Source organism: Hipposideros armiger, unplaced genomic scaffold (assembly GCF_001890085.2).
Source record: "Hipposideros armiger isolate ML-2016 unplaced genomic scaffold, ASM189008v1 scaffold_108, whole genome shotgun sequence".
Lineage (NCBI taxonomy): Eukaryota > Metazoa > Chordata > Mammalia > Chiroptera > Hipposideridae > Hipposideros > Hipposideros armiger.
In genome coordinates, this window is record NW_017731458.1 from 2291421 (window position 1) to 2312702 (window position 21282).

The following is a 21282-nucleotide window of genomic DNA, read 5'->3' on the forward strand; positions in this document are numbered from 1 at the left end:
GGCTACCGTGTGTAGCCAGCAGCCAGCGTGAGGGGTCAGCAGCCAGCGTGAGTGGCTGTCCAGAAGCTGGTGACTGATGTGCCTCGTCCAGGAAGAGCACAATGATGGTGCCAACTTGGGCTAGTGAAGCAACGTCCTCCACAACTAGACTGAAGAACAAAAGGACAGCAACTTGTCTGTTCCCCTTCCCCCAATTCCCCAGCGCTGTTCCCATCCCCCAATTCCCCAATAAAAATCTTTAAAAAAAAAAATCATCATCCCACTTACTATGTGCTGCCAAGCACTACGCTGAGGAGTTTACAGGCAACATGGCAACAGCCCTGTGAGTTAATTATTATTATATCTATTTTATCGGTCAGTAGAGTGAGATTTACAGAGGGAAATGTTCACAGTAGGAAGTTAGAACCAAGATTTGAACCCAAACTCTCTAACTATAAAGCCTGGCATTTAACTATTGTGCCAAAATGTCATATGGTAAGACAATATTTTCTCATTTAACCAGTATAATAATTAGAAGTAGTGTGCTTGACTCAGGACTATGAAGCTCATACATTTTTTGATATGATCAGCAATGTGTCAGAAAACCAGATACAGCAACTATAAAAGTCTGTATCTTTTAAAACGTAAAATTATGCTCCAGAGCATAAATATCCACCCAAGGGGCTTCAAGGCATTTAAAAATGTACAGACAGCACAGTAATAAATATAGCTCTATTCACAACGTACTGTATTATAAGTGTGATTTAACATGAATATGTAAGCTATACTCAACATTTAATTAAACGTAATTTTGGATGTCCCTTTAGACTTTAGAAAAACTGTTAGGATGATTGAACAGGCCAGTTGTATTTAAAAGCTGCCCAAAGAAATTTTGCAGCTTGCCTTCTTTTTATCTCAGTGCCTTCTCTTTTTCTCATTGTAGTCAAGATTATGTCATTTGGTTCAGAACCACACTGGACACTCTGTTGACAGCCATCAGAGTCTTCATACTCTGCTGGGAAGCATCAGGAAATTCCTCAGAGAACTGGTTAGGCGGGCAGGAGACTGCATCCTAGCTATGGTACATCAATGTGTGTAAGTATGTGTGTGTACATGTATATATATATATACATGTATGCGATCTGTATATGCACATGTGTTTGTGTTCATGTGTGCACATGTGCATGTGTGTGTGTGCATGCATGTGCATAAGAACAACTTGAGATGCTGCTTCCTGAAAGGTGGTGGAGGATTGGGAACAACACAAAAATCTTAACCCCAATTTAAGGCAATCCTTACCAGTTAGCCCCTAGAGAGAGGCAGAATTGCAGAAACTTTCCAAAGAAATGAAAGAACTTCTGGGTGGTGAACACATAAATGTGATATATAGATGATATGTTACAGAATTGTACACCTTAAATCTATGTAACTTTGCTAACAATTGTTACCCTAATAAACTTGAATTTAAAAAGAAATGAAATGAAAGAGCGCTATAAAGATTGCGTACCATTAACTCTTAAAAAGGTGAATGAGAGGGCCAGCTGAGTGGCTCAGTTGGTTAAGAGTTGGCTTAAGAGCGTGAGCTCTGAGCAACAGGGCCGCTAGTTCAATTCCCACATGGGCCAGTGATGATGCACTCGAGCTGAGCTGTCGCTGAGCTGCCAACAAGTGGCAGGATGGCTCAGCTGGTGTAACAACAAGATTGCCTGTTCGATGGTGGGCAACTCCCACCCACAACTAAGACTGAACTCGGCACCTTGAGCTGAGCTGCTGCCCAGATGGCTCAGTGGATAGAGCACGCATTCTTAACAACAAGGCTGCTGGTTCGACTCCCGCATGGGATGGCAGCTACACCCACCCGCAACTAAGACTGAACACAGCACCTTGAGTTTAGAGGCCATGAGCTGCCGACGGGCAGCCAGATAGCAACTGGAGCCCTCCACAATGAAGACTGAAGAACAACAACTTGGCTGGTCCCCTTCCCCAATTCACCAACACTGTTTCCCTCCCCCAATTCCCCAATTAAAGAAACAAACAAACAAAAAAAGGTTTGACACCAAAGATCCATAGAGCAGAAGTTCTTCAGCAGGAGTAACGGATAAAAAATAGTTTAAAAAAAAAGATGAATGAGGGTTTAAATAAAATGCTAAACTGAGCACTAAATCCTTCAGGATGCTAAGAAGGAATGGGTCTGACTCTATAACATTACACTGAAACCAGGGGTAACTATTGGTTTTAACCTTGAAGGTGTGTTTCTTTTTTTAAACTATTTTTCTAGGTTGGGTTTCCCGGGGACAAAGGTGAGGAATTGTGTGTAGGTGATTTATTAAGCAAGGGCTCCCAGGAGAAATCAGTAAAGGGAGTAGGGGGAGTGGGGAGAGGAAGCAACCAGCGAGACTGCCATTCAGCCCTATGCTGCGGGTGACTCTGGAATACAAGTGACACCTGAGTCTATTTCAACGGAAGGCAATTGTACTTCCCATCAGTCAGCATCTATCTGCTATGAGCCAAGCCAGGCGGGTGAAAACTTCCAGAACTTTGCCCTTGAGGTAAGAGTGGCTCCAGTAGCCCCAGGACAGGTCCCCAGGGAACAGTCACAGGTGCAGGCCATTGTCAACAAAAGCATGCTTAAAACTGTGGAGAAACCACCAAAATGATCAAAAGATCTGGGAAGATTGGGCAGAGTACTAATTGCTAGCCTCTCTGACCGGTCTACACAAGACCCCGGCCCTGGGGGATATGTGGAAGGCACTAGGAGGCAGAGGGAGTCCATAGCCCAGCAGCACAAACCAGCAGTCAATGTGTGCAAGAGGCATCTGAAAGTCCTGAAGTACATAAAGCATTAAGACGACTTCCAACTTTGGGCCTTCTCTTGTAATTTTTTTGTTAACCCATTTCCGGTTGAGAAGCATCAACACACAGTGGTAAGAGGCTGGGCATTGGAGCTAGGCAATCCTGGTTTTGAATATAAGGCCTGTCATTTATTAGTCAAGGGACATTTTGGCAATTTTCCTAACCTCTCTGTGCCTCCGTTTCCTCATCTGTACAACAGGGATCATGATAGGACTTACCTCATAGGGTTGTTATAAGGAATCAATGAATTTATTCATTGTAAAGCACTTGGAGTGGTGTTTGGTAACAAGGTAAGCACTCTATTAGCAATTTTAAATAAAAATGATGATTATCATGTTCCCTCCGTGGTTACTAGTGGAAAAAAAAACCACTTTGGAAATCTCAAAGGGGGTTGTCTGCTACCACCCCCCACCTACCCACACCACCCTGGCCAGGCAGTAGAATGAAGGAGGGATGGAACAAGAGAAGAAAAATGGTGTTCCAGTGAGTCACAGGTCTGGGAAAAAAGAAAACCACGTGAGAACAGGAGTAGGGACGTGACTGTGGATCATAAAGGAGGTCCTCAGAATATGAACCAGGGACCTGCCCTAAAAACCCAGAGTGTTTTCAGAACATGACTAACTCCATTGCAAGCGGCCAATGAGCCCCACACACAGATGAACCCTCACAGCAAAGACTGCACCATGAAACAGAAATCACCCATGGTTTGGCCAAAACCAGCATGCCTGTAGTATGACTGCCGAACAATAGATGAAAGGGTAGTCTTTGGAAATTGGGTCATGAATGCAAGGTAACCAGAAATGTGCAGTGCAGGTGTATGTGAAGTTAAGATGAGTGGGACTACCTGTGTTGCTCTATTTCTGGGGACCTCCAACCCCTAAGAGACTGGGTCCTCAGACTAGGGCACCTTGCACTCGCTCCCTTCCCAGGAGGAAACACAGCCATACAAAGGTTTGGAGTCAGACTGCCTGGGTTTGTAGCCTGACCTTGAACAAAATGGGTGACCTGAGCCAAGCGCATAACCTCTCTGAGCCAGTGTTCTCATCTATAAAATGGAATTTATTAGAAAACCAACCTCATAGTGGTGATTTTGTTTTGTGATCATTTTTATTTTTTCAAGGTTCATTGGGATATATACCGAGGGTGCCAAAAAAATGTATACACATGACTTGTATTCATCTTTTGTTATCGGTATATATTGAGTATTACAATTTTAATACAATTTTTTCCTTTATTAAAATATCTATACATTTTTTTGGCACCCTCTGTATACGTATATATAGTGCAGTGCCTGGTATATATTATAGAACACGATCAAAACATGTCATCTGTTATTATTTGGCCAAAATTTCTGAAACAAGCCTCACTCTTTTTGAGCTTATTTAAACATCATTAGCTTTTTGGCTAGTTATGATTTATAAAAGCGAAATATAAAAATATGATTATCTTTTCAGGCTGAGAGGGACATTTTCAGACATTTTAAGCAAATCAGTAAAATCGATTTTCAAAACAACTTCTGTTAGAAGCTCGACATGTAAAACCAATGAAAGCTGCTCCGGCTGAAGCTTCGAGGGAGGAGTCTGCACAGCTGGCCTCGCCCTTCTTCCTCAGCCAGCACATGACACACCTTGGGGGTCTCTGGGCTCCTGGAATAAGAACATTCCCCCACTTTCCCACACTATGTCCTGTTATTTTACCGTCTGACGTTCACCAGGGGAAGCAACTAGTTCAAGATCTCCCCAGCTCGACAATAACAGAGTAGGCCTCTCAGTCCAGCGCTGTGCCCTGTGACTGTTTCCCATACTTCCATCACTCGAAGACCTGAACATTTTTTGTGTTGCTAACTACAGTACCATTTAATTAATTTATTTAACAGCTACTTAGTGAATATAATTCCTTACAGGGATTTTCTCTCCCTCTCTCTCTCTCTCTCTCTCTCCCTCTCTCTCTCTCTCTCTTAGCCTTGTTATAAGGAATAATACCCATGAATCTCACATTTGAGGTTATATATTTTTCTTAGTATACATTTAAACTAACAAGTATGAAAATAAAAAGTATATTTGTTCATATACCATTTAAAGTCCATTTATGTGCATGCGTGCGCACACACACGCACACATACGTTGATTTCCATACTTCATTTTGGAAAATACTGCTCTGTATGCAAAAGGAAAAAAAAAAAAGATAGCTTTAAGGAAACCAGTTCAGGACAAGTTCTGTGTCTGTACCAGATAGGAGGAGGTCCAGGATTTGCTGGGCCCTGTTCCCTGTGGGTCTCACTTCAACGGGATGCCTCAAGTTTAGAATGAGATTAAAGCATGACTACAGTGGAGTTGGTTTGAGTCCGTTTTTTCTTTTTTCTTGCTTTTTTTTTAACTTAGAAACAAGAGGTGGAAGACACAGCACCACATGCTCTTTTGAAACTGTCTCCTGTCCTATATAGTTCAATGGGTTCTACACACGACGCAATGTTTGGATTTATAACTTTTAAGAATGTTTCTGTAAATCTTTCATGTGTACACTTTCCATTAAGAAAGCCAGTCAGTCCAGCCTTTGTAGTCAGAAGAAGATGCTGCGGGCGCGGATGGTGGGGAAATGATTGGCACCTTGGAATGCTAATTGCACTGGCTCCTCAGCCTGGAGGCTCGCAATGCGGCAGGATCGTTGAGCAACGGTACACGCCCCGTCTTGTCTGGCTGGCTCTGGCTTCGGAAATTAAGAGAGAGAAGAAAACCATTTAAATTTTGCCTGGAGGTAAGTAAGGTTAGTCTTTTGAAGGGGCCTCCCACCCCTGCCCCACTTCAGATAAAGCAACCTGTATAGACCGTACTGAATATAGAAATTTAATGCTTTTTCCGTTCTCTTCAAAGATAAATTCTTTTAGCTGACTTTTTCCATTTGGTACACCTCCTATCATTGGCTGGTCACCTTAGATCTGACACAAAGGTAATATAACCCAGGACAGGTCAGATGTACCTCTTCCTTGGTATTTCACATTTAGAATATCTAATACTTTTTCCAGTTACGCAAGTATCAAGAGTCCCAATGTTTGCAAAAAGCCTTCCAGAATCTTGGTAAACACAGATTAGCTAGTCAAGCTGGCCCTTCCAGGTGGACTAAAAAGATAATAATAATAAAAAAAGTATGATCAATACACTAGTTAAAAACACAGACTTTCATTTCAGGCAGACCTGAGTTTGAATCCTGACTGTACTCACCACGAAACTTCGGGTAAATTCATTCACTCTCTGTGTTTCAATATCTTCACTTACAAGGCAAGAATACAAATAGTACCTACCTCATAGGCTTGCTTTGAGGATTAAATGAGATCATGCGAGTAAAGTATCTAGCACAGTGCTGGACATATAGAAAGAACTCTAAAATGTGCTACCTGTTATTATGATGACCTTCAAGATTGCCACTATTCCGTCACACAAATTACCTGAAGTAGATATGGTCACTGTGACAGATTCCATAGATTGACTCACACGCTATCCACTCCAACCCTTGCAAAGACACACCGTGCCTGGACTGTATTGAGTGGTGAGCAGCCGCAGTGGGGTTTCCGGGAGAGCGGTCCTGTTGATGGTTGGCCATTTCTCCTGGGATTGTTCTGGCTGTGTGGTATCCTAGCCTATTTCCCTGCCACTGCTGGAAAACCTCCAAGCTACCTAATACCCTGCTCTAATCTGGTTCTGTGAAAAGTAGCTACAGTGGATTCTGCTGTCTAAGAACACAGTAATTATCAACATGATCAATACAGTAATTATCAGAATAATCCTAATTACTACAGTCAAAAAGATTTCTAAGTCTACTCAGGCTACTAAGGGATAAAGAGCAGCATGTATAAAAACCTTGTCCTTGCCTTGAAAAAGGCATTCATCCTAAAAGACACCACACGAAGGGAAACTTTTTTTTTTTTAGGGCTTAATTTTCCTTGGCAGCAGAAAGCCTTTTGTGAGGAACTAGCAGAATGAACTGATTAAACAACGTGAAGCTTTATGGAAGAGAATTCTCATCAGGGCCTTTATGGAGAATGACAGGTAAGCCTACCTGGCGCAGTGTTCTCTATAAATTATAATGGGAGAGTTGAAAGGTGTGTCGGAAAGCCAGATAATGTGTATAAGTACTGGGCTCAGTACATTGTATACGATCGTGAACGTACTTACTTCTAGGATGGCACCCGGGAGTGTGTTCAATTACAATAATGAGAATGTCTTGAAAGAAATGATGAACAAGAGCCCTGAGATCTATCTCCAGACATAATGTGAATTAATGAAAAATGACTGTGTGATGGGAACAGGCCTGGGTGACATGTGGTTTCAGTTTTACCAGGGTTCTCTCCTGTCTCTGTTGTTCATGTTGTTTTTTAAAACACGATGTCAAATTCTCCCTACAAATACTGCTCTGATGGCTTGTTCTCTGGGTGACTGTAGCCCCATGAACCCCTCTTTTTTGTCATTTTAATTTAGTACCTAATCTCCTATTTCCCCGCCGTCTATCCTCCTGAAATGATCCGTTCAGGGCAGATCAGGGAACTTCCCATAATGCCCCATTAACAGGTAGAGCTGTCAAGTGCTTAAGTTACTTGTTTTCTGCCTTCCTCAAGAAAAGAGCACTATCTTATATCTGACAGTTCTGGAGGTCAAAGTCTGAAATCAGTTTCACTAGGATTTAGCCAAGTGTCTGCAGGACTGGTTTCTCCTGGAGGCTTCAGGGGAGAATCCATTTCTTTGCCTCTTTCAGCTTTTCCAGGCCACCTGCATTCTTTGCCCCCTGACCCCTTCCTCACATCACTTCTGGTTTCCATGGTCACGACTCCCACTACTAACTCTTGGCCCTACTGCTTCCTTCTCATGAGGACCTTTGGGATGACATTGGGCGCACCTGGGTAATCCAGGGTCATCCCTCCATCTCAAAATCTTTCGTTTAATCACACCTCCAAAGTCCATTTTTGCCCTTTATAAAGTAACCTTCACAGGCTCTGGGGATTCGAATATGGACTTATTGGGGGACAGGGCTTATTCAGCCTACCACAGGTGGCAAGAAATAGAGTTCCCTAGTCATGTTTCCTCAGGCAGTGGGTGCTTACAATATGGCTACAAGGAGAAATACGTGAGAGAATGGAAAATCAAGAAAACCAACTGGTATTTGAGATACAACACAGATATCTGGTTATCTTGCTGGCCTCTCGGAAGCAGGTATCTTCTGTTTGAGACTCTAGACTCCAACAGGTATCAATGACTACCTCCACTTCCTCTTTCTTCTGACTGATCACCTCAATATCTCTAGCAGTCCAGCTGAATCAGCCCGACACCATCCTAGAGAAGGTGCTCCCTTTCTTCCAAGCTCTTGTATCAGGGCATCTCATGGGCTGCTGTCTAGCCAAGACAGGGCAGCTTTTGAATCAGGTGCCAATCCTTGGTCCAATCAGCTTTGGCCGGGGAAGCATGGCCACAGGACACAAAACATGACCTTTGAGACACAGGAACCACAGACATTTTTCTCTGAAAGGGGCTGAGAGGTGGCAAGAGATTTCAGAGATGGTTAGATGTCTCTCCAAAAACAATGTCAGTGACCTCAGAGTTTGGGTAATAATTTTCGACTTCACGATTTTAAAAACTGGTATGTTTACAGATCCTTGTTCAAGTGGATTTTAGTTGTAATTTACAAAGTATTCTTAAGAGAAAAGAAATTATTAAAATGTCTAAAAATAAATAAGGAATGCTTCAGGAAGTTACAGGCTTGTCATGATGGCCTGTAGTCTAATCATAGATAATAATGTACAGGCAAGGATATGCAAATCACTAAAGGGAAGTCTTAAAGGTCAAACGGTTAAAGGCATTTATGGTACTTCCAACTACGTAAAGCAACACACTGAAATTCCCAAGCCATTTTATGAAAAGTAGCCCATAGGACTTCCAAGACACTGAGTTTAATTCAGAAATGGTTTGGTAAATGCTTACTCCCTTTCACAGAGCGAAGAGATCTAGGAAAGGAGAGAAGTCATCTGTAGTGTAGCACAGACACAAGCTGACTTCTCTTTAATAGGAGGCAAAGAGCCTGTTACACTATACATATTCTCGGATTATGTCAGATAATCATAGGTTCAGCCACTGGATTAGTCATATCATGAATTTCATAATTACCGTGTAATTGACACAGACCTTTAAACAGTCCTTTCTCCCTGGGAGCCAGTTTATTGCTGGAATTAAATGAACTGTCACTCTCTGGGGGAAAATGGAACCAGCTTTTCAGTTGGCTCACCTTGGCAGTGAGCAGGAGCTTTCTAGGAGTTAGCGCCCTTCCTCGCCAAGCTGTTCAAGTGGAAACAAGCAGATTGTCCTTAAGGAAGCAAGCGGGAGCCCAGTAAAAGTCAAGAAGAAAGTATTTAATGCCTAGGCTGTTAAGAGAAGAAATGAACTGATTGTGCTGTGTGTGTGTTTCCACTGCACAAACGGCAGATTTAATTAAACGTTCATGCAGCTCAGGCACATCTACTCCATCTTGGACTCTGGGGCCAGAAGGCCCATTCAGATCTCAGCATGGCCACTTGCCAGCAGTGTGACCTTTGGCAGATGGGACAAATGGGTATACGTTCCATCAAAATCACATGATGATTAAAAGCAGGTAAAATGCACATTGCAGTTTGTGTGAGTAGAAGCCCTCAAGAAGCCCATCTGCTTTAGCTATTTCTTATCCTCTCTCCACACTCCAAATCTCCACGCCCTGTCCAGAGTAATGTCACATTCCTCAAACCACTAAGCTATCTCTACCTTCTTTGAAACTCAGTTCTGGAGTCTGTTGGCGCTTCTGTGGGTTCTCCAACCTCCCAGTAATACTTTCTAACACCTCAGCATAAGTCTGGGTCCTGCCAGCAAACATTCTGTTTGGCTTCTGAGAACTTCTCCTCCCCTGCGTTCTAAGCGATTTTCTATTATTTAAGAGCCTCCTTACTTTCCCTGTCATTCGTCATTCCTGGTCTTCTCTGTCTCTAATCTTGTCTCTCCAAAGACCAAGTCTAGACTGGAGAGGAAATTTCCATCAAGTTTAGAAAACATGAAATGTGGTCGGGTTGGGGGAAGAAGGAAGGGAAGGATTCGTGCTTGTTCCTTTATTTTTTCTCTCAAACATCCACCCAGGATAGGGAGTGATTGTAAGTCACTCCCTATCCTTATGCAGTTTCTCAACCTTCTTTTAACTCCCTTTGAATGATGTCATTATCTCCTCCCACACCCTACTCCAATTTTATATAAAATTTCAAAATCAATGGGACAACATGACTAAAAACATATTTAAAAAATGATCATCTTAGGGCCGGCCAGTGGTGCGATGGTTAAGAACTGACTTGGGACACCAGAGGGCCCCGGTTCGGATCCCACATATGAGGGCCAGTGACACTGCCCTCTACAGCTAAGATGCTGAACAACAGCTCAACCTGGAGCTAGGCTGCTGTGAGTCGCCGGCGACAGCGTAGGCTGCAGCCCCTGTGGCAGTGGGTTGCCATGGGCTACCGTATGTAGCCAGCAGCCAGCGTGAGCGGCCAGCAGCTTCAGTGAGTGGCTGTCCAGAAGCCAGCGACTGATGTGCCTCACCCGGGAATAGCACAATGATGGTGCCAACTTGGGCCAGTGAAGCAACGTCCTCCACAACTAGACTGAAGAACAAAATGACAGCAACTTGTCTGTTCCCCTTCCCCCAATTCCCCAGCACTGTTCCCATCCCCCCAATTCCCCAATAAAAATCTTTAAAAAAAAATGATCATCTTAGACTATTCTTATCAAACCACACAGTCACGCTCAGAGATTTGAAATCTCTTCCCTGGCCCCCTCTCGGCCCCCAGGCAGTTGACGATCTCTGTCTGGATTTCATGGTCCTCTTCAACAGAATGTGCTGTATTTGTGACTTTCTTGGCCAATGCCGGCTGTTGGAGCGTAAACCCCCAAATCTGGTGACCATCTCTATCGAATTCTGTTAGTGCTTCATCCAGAATAGTACCCTGTGCAAATAAGCACTTAAATCGGCTTCTTGATAAAGATGTAGTCTTATGCCACATATACTCCCGGTTCCAAAAAGTCTCACATAACCTTCCACCTTCTCTTTCTTCACTAGTTGGGCAGTAGTGTAGAAAAGATCTAAGGAAGAATTTTTTAAAATTTAATTTTACTGGGGAACAGTGTGTTTTTCCAGGACCCATCAGCTCCAAGTTGAGCAGTTTTTTTCAATCTAGTTGTGGAGGGCACAGCTCAGTGGCCCATGTGGGGATTGAACCGGCAACCTTGGTGTTATGAACACTGTGTTCTAACCAACTGAGCTAACTGGCCGCCCCCAAAGGAAGACTTTTGAGGAGGCCCTGAGGGATTGTGGAGCTGTAAGATAGAAGGAGCCTGGATCCCTGAGTCACCAATTGGAGAAGGTTACCCAGGAGAGCTGCCCAACTCCCTGTGGGGTAAGGGAGAAAGGGATTTTTGTTGTGTTAAGCCACAGAGATTTGGGAGTTCTATGCTAAAGCAGCTAGAGTTAATCAATTTTATTAACAAATTCTAAAGTTCCTAGAACGTAATATGGATTTAATAATGATTAGTTTTGATTAACATTATTATTTGTTCTATTAGCTAATATTTATTGAAGATCACAGGTATTATATGTTTCTAACATACCTGAGGATGTAGGTACTTAGGCCTTGTTCCTTCCCACCATAGGGCCTTCATCTATGTTCTTCTCTCTGCCTAACCTGCTCCTTCCTCCCTTCTTCACATAGTCAACTACTACTCATCCTTCAGATCACAGCTCAAATGGGATCTTACTCATGAAAACCTTCCTGGACCCCCTAGATGGGTCAGTGCCCCCTATTACATGACCTCATTGATCCTCGCACTTGTCCTACAGAGTACATATCACAATTTGTCATTGCATGGCTATTTATGTAATTTTTTGGTGAATGTCTCTTCCCCGCTGTAGGCTAAGTTCCAAGAGAGTAGGGGCCTCCTATTTCATTCATTGTTGCATTCCCTGTGCCTAGCCCAGTGCCTGGCACACAGAATGAGCTCAAAAGATAGTTGGGTTGTGTATGTATCTGCACAGGGTAGGTCTCACAGGCTGTCTGCTTCTTAGTGGGGTCAAATATCAGCGTTGGATCTGTTTTTCATCTTTGTAAGTTTAGAAATGTAATTTTTCATGGAAGCCCAGAATCTGGGAAATGATTCACAATAACCACACTTAATAGGATATCTACTTCCTGCCCTTAAAGTCCTTGGGAAAGTAAACTAGTTAATATTCAGAAGTGCATGTGAAAGAAAGAAAGAGGGTGGTTTGGGAAGGAATTGACTTCGAGGCTAGAAAAATAATCCTGCTCTCTTAAAGAGTGTATGTTTTTTTTTCCCAGATACATCTTTTTTTTCCATGAGATACCACTGAAGCCATGCTCAGTGAAGGCCATGGCACATGATAGGAGATCAATAAATATCTGAAGAAATATCTGTGAATCTTATTGGTTCAATGACTGGCAAACGTACTTATGCTTTGGTTCTCTAGACCCCACGTAAATGATTACCTTTTGCTATGACATCATCTGTCCCTGTTACCTCTACCATGGACGTTTGGGAAGAACTAGTGACTATAAGCCAGACTTACAGACTACAAATTCATTGAAGTTAAGAGTCACCATCATCATTGCTCCTTCCAAAAAAAAAATCATCATCATTATTATAGCCAACTTTTGTCATGTACTTTTCCATATGCAGAGTCTTTTACAATTATTAGTTCATTTAATCCTTGTAACAACCTTGTAAGTAGCATTCTCATTTTAGAGATGAGGAAATGGTGCCGGGAGAAGATAAAGACCATGTGTAAGATGATCCAGCTAGTAAATCACAGAGCCGAGATTTGAACTTAATCCTGTCTCGATGCAGCGTCTGTATTCTCATTTCCCATATGCAGTGCATTTCAGACCATAGTCCTTTAGGTATCCCTACAACCCTTGGAAATACACCTGGGACTGTGCATTCCAAATATGTGTGTATAGTTCATTCTTGGTTGTGAGCAACAGGAAACAACTCTGGCTATTATAAACAGAAAAAAGATTATAAGGCTACCAAGAGTTTACAAGAATCTGGAGAACCAGACAAAATTAAAATAGAAACAGGGGCCTAAGAAGCAGAATACAAGATAAGCATCTTTTAGCAGAACAATCTAATCAGGATGCCTCAGCCAGGTCTTTCCAATGCACCTGGATCCTAACTTGCCATTCGTTTTTGCCTCACTTATTCACAATTTAAGGCCCAGGATGAGAGTGTCTGATTGGCCAGCCGAAGTCATTTGCCATTATCCTAACTAAGGACATTTGGCCTTGTCCTAAGAAGACCTTTCTATTAATACTTCCCTAGTGGGAGGTGAGGCTTGCTTTGACTCACATGGTGGGAAGGCTTGGATGCTAGGCAGTCACAAACATTTACAAATGTCCTTTATACCATGAGCAAATTAATTAAGGCCTGTTACAATGACTGAATCACTATTTCTGTTATATTGTAGCTCTGTTGCTGATATTATAGAAACCCCAGAAACATGTTTACAAGTTATCATTTAGCAAAGTTTACACACATGAGTAAATTTACACTTTGGTTTTAGAAGGTGACATTTTCTGACTGAAATGGGGGTCCCCCCCTAATTGGGAGCCTACAGCTTCTTGTACCTGATTCAAGTTGCCCATTCATGAAGCGGCCCAGGCTCCCAGTTGAAGAGAACCGTCCAAATCTAGTGGTAAAGAACTGCCTTTTGATGGTTGTGAGGTAAACTGTCATCATAGCAGACAGTGTGGGAACTTCCGGCCTTTCTGGAACGTTGTGCACCTGGCCTTCCTGCTGCTCACCTGCCAGATCTGTGTTTACCTTCTGCCGAAATCATGTGAAGGCCAAAGGGATGATGTGAGTGCAGCTGGGCCAGCTGTGTCTGGGGACAATGGTAGTTCCATGTTTTGAGTCCCAGTGGAGGCTGTAATGACGGGAGGTGGGGAAGGGGAGGGGACCCATTGGCTGCTGTAGGCCTCCCCCATGGGTCTGGAAGTAGAAGTAGGGGCTGACTAGCAGCCCTATTTGATAAAAAAGTACACTAGCCCATCCCCAAAGCCTGCTTCCAACATCCTCAACAGACTCTCTTCACTTCTTGTCTTAATGAAATCTTTTGAAGCCTCAGAAAAACTTGAAAATGGCTATATAATAAGACACCTACATTACAACTATCCCAGCTCTCTGTGACACCTATGACCAAGCTTTAAAAGGCACTCAAGGTCAGAAGATACCACAGACTTGGCAATACCACTTGGGGTTCACCTGCACTCATGGTGGCGCCTCAGAGTGACATGGGCACTTTTCTGAAATACTTGCCTGCCGTTTCTGAACACACTGTAATGGAACCTCTTTCTCAAAATCATGCATGTCTAAAAATCATGTCTGAAAACAGCCTCTCCACCTAAGAAGGATCCCTGAGTTTTGAGAGTGATGACCCCAGTTCTAGAAAAATCCGTGGAAAAAAAAAAAGTAGAGGAAGACCCCATCAAATAAATGCCCTCAGGTGCTTTAGGAACCATCCAAGGTGTTTCCTGCCTTCTTCTGGGGGGCTGATGTTAAGACAGAAGCATATGGGCTGTGGCACCAGAGTTCTCATGAGAATTGTGACTGCTTATGACATATGTAATCTTGGGTAAATTATTCAACATCCCTGAACCTCAGTTTCCTCATCAGTAAAGTGGGAGGTGGTGATAATACCTGCCCCATAAAGTTGTGAGCGTTGCAGGAGTCGTGTTTTCAGTGTGCCTGGCATACTGTAGGCATTCACCCTGGATGTGCCCAGTTCCTTGGGCTGCTCATTTCTACTGGAACGACTTCTACAAAGGAGCTGAGATGGCATGGCTATCGAACTGATTTGTTTGTCAGGTTATAGCTGGTGCCCAAGCATAAGAATCAGGTTGACCATTTGTAGGACACTAAGCACTTTGGAGACCTTGGGCCACTTGCATCCTATATGTTTGAATGTTTGTGTGGCCAACAGCTCAGAAGGGAACTCTACACACCCATATCACATCCTGCTGAGAGCACCGCAGCTCTGTTAGAAGGAAGAATTGGGTTGCTACACACAATACAAAGCCCTGGGAGCTCTCCCAAGATACTAGCAGCCAGTTCACAAGGAATCACAGGAGATGCAAAGGACCTGCCCATCTCCAAAGAGTTCTTTTGTCCCAAACATGGCTGCATTGCAGAGCCAGTTCCCCAAATATAAGTTTTTTCTCATGTTTCTGTAAAGGAGGCTTCTTTTGCCTGGATATCCCTCCCAAGCATAACGTATCAGTAAAAGTAGGGCCATCACCGGAGTTGTGCCGTGTACAACATGCACAGCCATACACAGCCGTAAAAGAATGGACTCCAGAGTCTGAGAAATCTGAGTCCGAATCTCACTTCTCCCATTTATTGCCAGTAAAACCATGAGCAAATTGACCTTTGTAAATCTCACTTTCCTCATTTGTGAAGTTGAAATGCTTACAGCAGCTACCTCTTAGGGGTGTTGTTAGGATTAAAAATATAATAGTATGTCTGCAAAGATTTTAACACAGTGCCTGGCACATAGGAGATGCTTAATAAAAGCTACAACAGTAATTATTATTCTCCATGGCTAAGTTTTACTCTACCTTTAAGATCAGCACATATGTCTCCTCTCCTGGAAAACTTCTAATTCCTCCCCAAGCTGGGTCAACTGCCTCTTCTAGGTGCTCCCATCTGCCTTCGTGTTGCCTCCAATACTGCTGAGCTTCCTCCTAGAACTGTGGCTTTTTGATGTCAGCGACCGTGTCTTTCACATTAGGATCTCCAGCACCTAGAACAAAGCCTGGCACATAGTAGGTGCTCAATTAGTACTAGTTGAATGAATGAATGAATGAATGAATGTCTAAATGCTGCCTTTGATGGGAACAAAGGGGAAGCTTGCTGTTCTTATTTTCTGTTAGAAGCCAGTGATCGGGGAAAGAGGCAGAGAAATGGAGGAAAACACAAGCTGGACACTTGCCAAAGGCAGGTCAGCCCCTTCCTGTGGTCATTTTTTTTTTTTTTGGTTGAAGAAAAACTGAGTGAAACCTTGTACCAAGCTGGGCCTAAGAAGATAAACAAGCCAAGTGTCCCGCTAGACAATGGCCCAATTCTCCCTGACAGGGGAAGGTGGGAGCTGTGGGGAACCAGGCAAACATCCCCTTCCAATTTCCTTCCATCTGTGCTCAGCTCCTGCAAAGCATCACAGTCCACACCCGCCTCGTGGCCTTTCCTTCATAGAAGGCGTCTTCAAATCTGAGACAGCCGCTTATCCGGTGAGATCTTTGAAGGCTGGTTCGAGCTGCAGTGAGTCTGAATCACTCCTCACCACAATGGCCTTAGAATGAAAGAGGGTTTCTGTGTCCAGGGCGTGTTCTAATATGGGTTATTTTTGTGGCACAGTTTGCTTACACGTTGCTCCTGCCAACCGGGAGAGCTGAGATTAGCAGTTTGTGTGGATCAACTTATTGAACTTCAAAACACCCATGAAAAATTGTAAAAACAAAAGAACAGCAGAAGTACAAAGCTGGGGGAGATGTGGTTTCACAGGAGCACGTGTGACAGATGACTTAGCTGTCCAGACGCCTGTAGGCCCAGCATGAGTCAGCCAAAGGATGTGGGTGCCAAGAAAACCTCAGGCAGGCCTGGACCCAGTGGAGCTTCCAGAAAAAGAAATGTGACGGCTGACTCTACTCCATGCCAGTCTCAGACCACCCTGGAAGAGGTTTGGCCTCACAGTGGGAGAGGAAAGGGTGTGTCTTGAGTGGAGTTACCAAGATTGGGGATGGAAGTGGGGCAGTGGAGGGACCCAAACTGTGTCAAGTTGGACAAGGGGAAGAGATGAGTGACCTGGAGAAGAAAGGGCTTAGGTGGAAGGATGAGGGTGGTTGGGGGAATGACGCTTGTAAACTCTTCTTGGAAGGCCTTCTCCTCCTGTCTGCCTGGTGAACTCCTAATCATCCCTTAAGCCTCGACTCCTGCCACCTCTTCCGTGAAGCCTTCCCTCACCTCTCTAAGTATAGCCAGCCACGTCTCTACCTGGGAGTCAGGTCCCTTCATCACAGCACCTCTCACATGGGGTGGCGTTGGCTGAGCAGAGTCCAATGGGGACTATACTGCTTATCTTTGCAACCTTAGCATCTGGCACGGTGACTGTTCCTCAGCGAATGTCTGACTAATTAAATTGTTGGCATAAAATCCGTCACCAGACATTTTGACCACGAGGAAGAGAGATTATATTTTTTTCTGTGTGGTTCGAAAAGACGGAACTGGAACAGAGGGTGGATATTATGAGAAGGTGGATTTCAGCTCAAAATTAGGAAGTGCTTTATAATAATAATGAAGAGAGCTTTGTTGAGCATATTTTGGTCATCTGTTGCTGCATAACACATCCCTCCAAAACTTAGCGGCCTAAAACAATACATATATATTGTCTCACAGATTTTATGTGGGTCGGGAATTCAGGGGCAGCTTAGAAGACTGGTTCTGGCTTAAGATCGCTCGTGAGGTTGTAGTCAAGATCCCAGCTGAGGCTGCAGTCATCTGAAGGCCTAATTGGGGCTGGAGGCTCGTCTACCAGATGGCTCATTCACATGGAAGCTGGCTGGAAACCTCAGTTCCCCTGCCACACCCATCATGGGCTTCTCCACAGAGTATCCAGGTGACCTCACAACACGGTAGATAGCTGGCTTCCACCCGAGCAAGTGATCCCAGAAAGAGAACCAAGAGGAGGCTGCAATGTCTTCTATGACTTAGCTTCAGAAGTCGCAGCCCGTCATTTCTATAATACTCAGTGTGGGAAGAGACTACACATAGGCACGAATACTAGGTGATGAGAATCATTGTGGTCACCTCAGAAGTTGGTTACCACACTGAGTAGCAGCAATGTACCAGGAATCATGCAAAGTGTTGAACACTGGTTCTCTCTCAGGCAATCCTCACAACCACCTTCAGACGAGGGCATTTTTGTTATCTCCATTTTGTTTTATTTATTTGTTTTAAAACTTTTTTTTTTGGCTTTTGTACTATTTTAATCTTCATCACAGAAACAATACATACATTAGTACACAGGTTATAAATTGTATAAGCAATTTCCTACGCATTTTTAAGTTTACTTAATGGAAGTCTGGAAGTCCATATAAACTCTACAGTTAGGTCTGATAGTGTATTTTCAAATTCCCATTTTATAGATAAGGAAACTCAAGCACAGAGATGTGAATTAACATGTCCATGCTCACATATCTGGAAAGTCTCTGTGCTTTGGTTTGAACCTAAAACCCCAAAGTCATTATACTTGGTGCTCTATCACACTGCACTACGCTGCCTTGTGGATATCCACTGGTCAGTGATGCTGGAGGAGAGTGCTTAATCCTGGCTACACATAAACATCAGCTGGGAAGCTTTTGCAAATTCCTGATGCCTGAGCCTGACCCCCGTGGATTCTATCTAATTGGTCTGGAGTTGGATTATATTACGCAGGGTTGAAAAACTGCCAGCACTGGTTGGGAGTCAGATCAGGCCTTCCCTGAAATCCTTTCCAAATAAATATTACATGCTGTCACCTGGATGAAATGGATTTATTACCAAGCAGGTAGGGACTCAAATGTAATGTGTAGGTGAGTTTCGAATTGTTATCTTAGAGCCCCCTGGAGGTAATGCCTGAGCTGAATCTTGAAAGGCAAGTCGATATTGAACAGGCTGAAAAGAAGGTATATTCCAACTACAGGGAAATACTCAGGAGACACTTAATGCCAGGTTAGAATTTCAGGAATATAAATGATTAACAAGAAGGTTTTTACAGAAGTCCTCCCTCAGATTCTTTAACTGTTGGTCTAATTTCTGCCTCTCTCATCCATGTCCCCAGCTCCTACTCACTGTCCACTTTGGCTAGACACCTTTCTTGATGCAGATACAGAGAATAAGCAGAAAAGGACCCTAGGGAGAGGAGTTACTGGCATTATAAGTCCCTGTGGAAGGAGGGAGAGGAAGAGAGTTTCTTTAAAATTAATTCTTGGCTTGTTTCTCTGCTTCTTGAACATGACATTGCCCTGAAGTTGAACCATCGGTCCATGCTGTCAATTGATCATTATAAGTATAGGAATACTAGTTGGGGCTTCAAGGTGGCTTTCCTGTCAAATCACACCACACATGCCTACCCTGCTCATCAGTGTGAACACACAACTGCCAATAACGCTAACCCTGGAGGCAGAATGGTATAACATTCATACAGCCAACCAGAAAATGCTGACTGAGGGACTGGGCCAGGCACTAGTCTAGGCATTAAAGATGAAGCCATGAACAAAGTCGAGACTTGTTTTCATGGAGGTTTCCAGAGAGAAAAGAAGATAATTTCTAATAGGAGGAGAATTAGGCTGATGTCAGAATCCTCAATAGGATGCAAGAAGACACTAGAAAAATGTTTTCTAAATATTGAAAGACAGTAATTTTGACCCTAGAACTTTTCAGACTGCTAAGGTATCTTTTAAACGAGGGAGTGAATTACAGGTAGTGTCAGGCACTCTGTAACATTTCCCACACAAAAACCTGCCTTGGAAGATATTGTTGGAGAAATTTTTGCAGCAAGGAGAAAACTAAAGCCAAAGAATGTTTTGAGATATATGACGTGGAAATAAGTCAGTCAAGCTCTTTGTTATCTAAATAAATGATGACCAAAAAAAGGAAAAGAATATAATAAGCCATTACCCAAACTCTAGACAATACCAATAACAGAAAGAAAAAAATCAGAGCTAGTGAAATGTACTTGGTACATGTCTCTTTGGGAGAAAACAGATATTGATAAGTTTAAGTTAAATGGAGGCAAATATACATATTAATGTGTGAGGAGTATATCCCAGAAAACTAAAAATAGAATGAACAACTTTTCAAAACAGTGGAAGAACATTTGTTCTATCCAATAAAAGGTGCGAAAGAGTAAAAAAGAAACAAGCTGAAAGTATGAAATAAAAAACATGAAATTTAATAGTAGAAATAATTTTAACATGCTGATGATTAGAATTTATGTAAATGGGTTAAATTCACCAATAAAATGATTCTCCAATTGGATATTAAAAATAATATGACAGGGCCGGCTGAATGGCGCGTTGGTTATGAGCTGGCTTGGGACTCCAGCTCTGTGCAGCAGGGCCCCAGTTTGGATCCCACATGAGGGAAAGTGACACTGCCCTCTACAGCTAAGATGGTGAACAACAGCTCAACCTGGAGCTGGGATGCTGTGAGTCACCGGCGACGGCATAGGCTGCAGCCCTTGCTGCAGTGGGTTGCCATAAGCTACTGTGTGTGACCAGCAGCCAGCATGAGCAGCCAGCAGCTGGTGTGAGCTGCCAAGAGCCGCCATGATCAGCCGTCCAGAGGCCAGTGACCGATCTGCCTCACCCGGGAAGAGCACAATGATAATAACACTGTGGGACAGTGAGGCGACGTCCTCCACAACTAGACTGAAGAACCAAAGAACAGCAACTTGTCTGCTCCCCTTCCCCGAGTCCCCAACACTCTTCCCCTCTCCCAATTCCCCAATAAAATCTTTAAAATATATATATATATATATATATGACATTATATTTTCTACCAGAGAGACTTTTAAAGCAGAAGGATTTGAAAGGTTGAAAGACATAGAGATGACAAAGATACACTAGGCAAATGGACTGAAAGGAAGCCAGGGAAGGAAGTCCAATAGCTGACAAAATAGATGAAAACATCCCAAGAGACTAAGAGAAGTAGTAAAAGAAATGGAATAAATATGAATATCACATAAACACGCACATGCACCCAACATTATAGCTTAAAAAAACAAAATTAACAATTGGCAGAATTATGGGAAGAAAAAGATAAATTAACATTTCTGGATATTAAAAGACCTCCTTTAGAAACTATATATAAAACAAGCAAAAAAATTAAGGAAACATAAAGAAGATTTGAATAAGTCTGACCTAGTAAGTATAAATAGAATTGCTCACTCATCAGAAACTGTATATTCTTTTTTAAAGTACATGTAAAACAGTCACAGAAATTGACCCTGAACTAGACTACAAAAAGAACCTTGGTGAGGTCCAAAGAACTGATATCATGCAGACTTTCTGACTATAATGTGAAAAAATTTAAAAATCAATTCAGGGCCGGCCGAGTGGCGCGATGGTTAAGAACTGGCTTGGGACACCAGAGGGCCCTGGTTTGGATACCACATATGAGGGCCAGTGACACTGCCTTCTACAGCTAAGATGCTGAACAACAGCTCAACCTGGAGCTGGGCTGCCGTGAGTCGCCGGCCACCGTGTAGGCTGCAGCACCTGTGGCAGTGGGTTGCCACGGGCTACCGTGTGTAACCAGCAGCCAGCGTGAGCGGCCAGCAGCTTCAGTGAGC

The 21282-nt window shown here is 43.2% G+C and overlaps 1 long non-coding RNA gene across 2 annotated transcripts in view; it reads right to left on the minus strand.

The window, feature by feature from the left end:
* Positions 1 to 4847: 4847 nt before the first annotated feature.
* The window catches only part of LOC109385144 (uncharacterized), a 72262-nt gene continuing 55827 nt past the window's right edge, over positions 4848 to 21282 (minus strand). Inside the window, exons 3-4 of one of the 2 annotated variants that reach the window (XR_002124558.1) lie at positions 15512 to 15708; positions 4848 to 5538 (exon numbers count right to left, since the gene is read on the minus strand). This is a non-coding gene — a long non-coding RNA (uncharacterized LOC109385144). The remainder of the gene's footprint in view (positions 5539 to 15511; positions 15709 to 21282) is intronic. The other variant, XR_002124559.1, reaches the window with a different exon arrangement.